The sequence below is a fragment of the Cryptomeria japonica genome, chromosome 5 (genome assembly GCF_030272615.1).
Source record: "Cryptomeria japonica chromosome 5, Sugi_1.0, whole genome shotgun sequence".
NCBI lineage: Eukaryota > Viridiplantae > Streptophyta > Pinopsida > Cupressales > Cupressaceae > Cryptomeria > Cryptomeria japonica.
In genome coordinates this window covers 919,369,508-919,374,997 of record NC_081409.1, presented here as the reverse complement: position 1 = coordinate 919,374,997, position 5,490 = coordinate 919,369,508, and positions in this window count along the sequence as shown.

The following is a 5,490-nucleotide window of genomic DNA, read 5'->3' as shown; positions in this document are numbered from 1 at the left end:
ATTTAATTCAATTGCCTATTACATGCATTCATCTTACTTCTCATTAATTGTGATTTGATTATCCATAATTTTCCTAATCCATAATAATTATTGTGTGCAAAAATATTGTTTTTAATCCATTAAAAGCATTTAAATCACACATACTCAATAAAACATTGAATTGAGGAAACAAAATAAAACAATTAAAACACTCCCCAGTGTCGTCTCATCGCTCCCTAGTCTTGAGGACTTTGCTAGTTTGTTTGATGGCTCTTAGATGCATGATTTTAACAAAGTGACAACTCAAGAAATGGGAATTGATATGCAAGATAAGATCTAAAAGCTAATGCAAATAGGTCTATCTAATGCAAATTCTACATTATGATGATTAAGCTACCATGAAAGCCATTAAATGATACTATGCTATTCTCTAATGCTATGATAACTATGCTATGATTGCTGGAAATAAAAATGCTGATAATTTGATAAGGTGCTAAGGGTTCTTCTTATAGCCAAAAGAGGTGGTATTTATAGGATTTTTATGACCAAAGGTGAGGTGGCAAGAATCAACGGTGTAGATTCAGTTTGGATAAATCGGCAGTCAAGATTGAAGAAGTTGGAAGGAGGTTGAGAAGATGGACATTTGTCATTCCTCAGGAGACAAGTGGCAAAGAATCTCCAACCATATGCCAACAAAGGGGCAAGTGGCATGAAGATCAGAGACATGTGGCATAGGTGCCACGTGTCTCCAAGGGAGGGTAGACACTCCAAAGGTGGTTAGGATAAGAGGTTGGAGGTGATAGGATTAGTTAACCCGTGGTTAGGTTAGGTGCTTAGGAGTAGGAGCCATGTGCTTAAATTTGAATTTTAAATTCAAATTTAATGGGGAGGGAAGAATTAACTAAACAAATTAACCGAATTCATTTATTTAGGAAATAGAAGAAATTGATTTTGGTGGGATGAATTAAGGAAATGAACTATATAAACAAATTATTTAATTCATTTATATAGTAGAAGAATAAAGGTCATTAATTAAATATTTTTTTATTTAATTAATTCAATTCTCCTGACTGATTTTTAGTGTATACATTTTGCCCCTGTTTGAAGTGATGTGTGACAACATGTCGATTCAAAGAAAAAATGCTCGCTGCTGTTGATTTGATTTGAAATGATGCCCCAAACATTGATTGATAGATGATAGATGCAAGGATGCCCCCTTGGGAGATAAATCATAAAATTTTGAATTTTTAAGATTGTTTGCGATTTTCGAGAATTTTAAATTTTTTTGGAATTTTTAATGGTTTTTGGATTTTTAGAAATTTTTAAACTATTCGATTAATCTCTTGATAAAAGATTTTGAACAATGCCCCAACTTGGTAAATTTGATGAATTTGATGAAATAGATCGCGTTTTAATGCCAGAGTGATAAAAATATGATTTGATTCTCCTATTTAATTAGTTGTTGATCAATTTCGATTATTGTGATGATAATAGGTCGATAGGATAGATAAAAATGACCTCATGGTGAATGAGAGTCGATGATGAAAGCTCAACGAGATTGATTGAATCTCACCTGAGTTGATTAACTTGATTGATTGATTAACATATAGATTGATAATAAAAAACCGATACATTGATTTGATGTGATTATAGGAGAACCTTGGCGGTCTTCAGTCTCGGGAGAGATTCCCAAAGACTTGGGAGTTTGATACCATGCTTGACATAGGCAGAGTTCAATTTGATTGATAGATGTAGGCTGTCCTTGTTGATCGATATGCCTCGGTATATGATTAACAAGGGTTTGCTGACAACTTTAGCAGAGAGGTGATATAGCAAGAGTTCAACGCATCTCCCCTCTTGACACATGAGATATCACACCTTTTTGATTATATTGTATACACCTTGATGAGATATTGATGATTCCCGCGATTCATTTTTGTGATGTATCTCTGCTATTTTTATGATATCATTGTACATTGGACCTTATTTATTTTTTATTTATATGAGATGCAGCTTACCTAATTGCCTTACTTGTTGATGATGGATGGATGCACTTATTTACATGGTTATGCGTTTATCTTCTACACGATGGATGTATACTGAATGCATGCATTTTATGATATGCAATGATGGATCTATCGATGTTGAGCGATGTATAGGATTATGCAATGAATGCGTATTTACTATGATGATGTAATATTTACATGATGTATGCCTATGCGATAATGTGAATTGATGATTGGATGCAATGCGTGACAAATCCTATTTGAGATGTTTATGCTCTTTAAAATGAATGATGCCATAATTCTATGATACAATAATGATGCAATGGTGCTATACGTGATGAATATGAAATGATGCTGTGATTCTATGGTGTAATAATGGTTTATACAATGATATTTTATGAATGATTTTATGTACTATGTGATGCATATGTGATGGTATGAGATGCTAACTATATGATATTCTTTCTTTTTGTTTGTTTTTATGATTTTCCATGTAAGGGATGTGAAATGCAATGCAAATGACTCTATGACAATGATGTGTAATATGAAATGTATGAATTAACTAAATGTATGTTGATGAAATCCAATGCAAAGACATGTATGCTCTAATGAATGTATGATTTATTGAAAAATGACCTAAAATGCAGTATGAATGATTTTGGTTTTGTTGTTATCCAAAGTACTCAGTCACTTAATAAGAGAGACAACATCACTTGACCTCAACCTCTGGAAAATGAAATTTGATCCCGTATGCACCTTGAATGCAACATATAATCTGATCTAATATATGCAAATATGCAAGTAATGCCATGTTATCATCGGACGGGTCACATTGATCATGATTTTTATCATCACTGAGCCTTTAAAATGTGGTAAGCGAGTGCAAACATCGATGGTATAATTGACCAGGATGACCTGAGCACTGTCTACTTGGATTTTGATATTGCAAGTTAACGCAAGCATCAAGGTATAATGGACCAAGATGACCTGAGTGTTGCTTGCATGCAAACATACAAAAGTTAATTGTCCTCCTATGCAAACCTGAAAATGTCATCAATGATACTTGATTGATCATGTCCCGTGACAAATTTGTACAATAATAATGATTAACTAACAGGCAGTAGACAAAGAAAAGATCATGCTTCGTCCTTGTTTCTCTAGTACAAGACATCCTTGAGTCACTTAGGAAGCATGATAACAAAAATCAAAATACAACAGTTGAACATTTAGACTAAAGTGTTTCAGATATGATTCAGAGTATATCATCCATTGATTTGTTGTTTGGTTTGATGTTAAGTTAGATCTCGGTACTTATGTCCAATGTTGAATTTGTTGATCTTCGCATTTCGGAAACGTTGCCTAACTGCTCCTTGTTTGATGCATTTAAGCTCAAAGAAGATTATTATTGATTGAGTTCAAGATTTTGCCCCTAGTCCAAAAACACATTGGTATATACAATGTTCCAAACCATGGTGGGAATTTACAAATGAGGCCTGATTAAATACAAAAGGCTTTATTTTGGATATGTGCAATGGCAATGGAAGGATGCAAGACAAGTGACCGAATAGATGGAGAAGCTATTTGACAAATGGTGCTTGTTTCCAAGTTTTCACCATATGTCTTTATTGCACTTTTTCTCATATTTGATTTTTTTTGTATTTTTCTCTTTTTCAATTTTTTTCTTTAGGTATCAAACTTTTTCAAATGAAGGCTATTAATGGGTTTCTGAAGATGATCTCCTTCAGGTGTTGACAACTGATACGCACTAGATCCATATGTAGATGTGACAACAAAAGGACCAAACCAAGGCTCAAACTTCCCTTTCTTTTCACGATCCTGCTGATTGCGTGGATACTCCTTAAGCACAAGATCCCCAACTTGAAACATCCTATGCTTGACTTTATGATTAGCTGCGTGACATCCTTTGTTGGTATACTCTCAAATGATCAACAACATTTTGCCTGCACTCTTGCAACAATTCAAGCTCTTCTAATCTAGATACTCGTTGCTCTTCATGTGGAATGAGACCCTTCAGCGAAACAGAAAGAGATGGTATTTCAACCTCTACTAGAAGTATTTTTTCAGACCCATAGACAAGAGAATATGGTGTAGCACCTGTCGTGGTGCGGATACTGGTGCAATTTTCCCATAGAGTAGGGTTCAACTAAACATACCAGTCCTTTCTAGCATCATTAACTGTCTTCTTCAAAATTTTCAATATTGTTTTGTTTGATGCTTCTGCCTGACCATTTCTGTGAGGTTAATATGGTGTGGAAAACCTGAGTTGAATTTGGAAATTTTCACAGAGCTCTCTTACATCTTGATTTTTGAATGGTCGCCCATTGTTAGTTATAATAGTCATAGGAATACCATAGTGACATATGATATAGTTCAAGATGAATGTGACAATATGCTTTCCTGTGATATTAGTGAGTGATACTGCTTCAATCCATTTTGTGAAATACTCGGTAGCTGTGAGCGTACACTTGTGACCATTTGAAGAAGGTGGATGAATTTTCCCTACTAGATCTAGGCCCCATTAACAAAATTGCGATGATGTTGCCAAGGCATGACACTCCTGTGCTGGTGCATGTATGAGGTCACCGTGGATCTAACATTGTTTGCACTTTTTGGCAAATTAAAAAGAATCCCTTTCCATAGTAGGCCAATAGTAACCCAATCATATGAGTTTATTCGAAAGAGTAAGACCACTTGAATGAGCACCAAAAATACCGTTATGAACCTCAGTTAAAGCCTTCTTAGATTCATCCTCATCCGAGGAGAGTACCATCCAGACCTCATCTATACAAAGTATCCACAACAAGGGTGTAATGAGTAGATTGTCGAATGAAATTTCATTTTTGATTCTTTGATAGTGTTGGTCATTTGGAGGAATTGATTATGTGTTGCTTTGATGTTTTGTCATTGATGTCAACACTAGCTGTTTTGGATGCTTTACCGACACCCTTCTGGTCCCGGTAGGTTGTATGTTTTATGGTTGGTTTGGATCCGACATGATCTGGTATGATCCTGTATGATTTGGCTATAGAATTGTCTTATTCATGCTACTCATGTTCATATTCAATAAGTTGGTTTTGGTCTGGTGATCGGATGCTATCCTATTTACTTGGAAGCTTGGTTTGTGGTTCCGGTGAGGGTTTCACCGACAAAGATTTGATGAAGATCTTTGATGATATGCATAAATGGTGTTGGTGTAGGTTCTGGTATGGATTTAGGATGCTGATGGTGATCTTGTTCGAGACTTGGCGGATGGAGATCATTACTTTAGCATGTGGACCTATATTGGGTCCCGATTAATCTAGGTTATGGACCAGATTAATGTAACGTGTTGATTGGACCTCTCGATGTGTTTTCAGGATGTCTTATAAGTTGGATATTATTTGTTTGGCCTTAGGCCGACATGTTTTGTAATTATGTAATTGGTTTATTGTCTTGTGGCCGACCTGATTGTTTATGGTCGAGGGTTTGTATATATACATATATA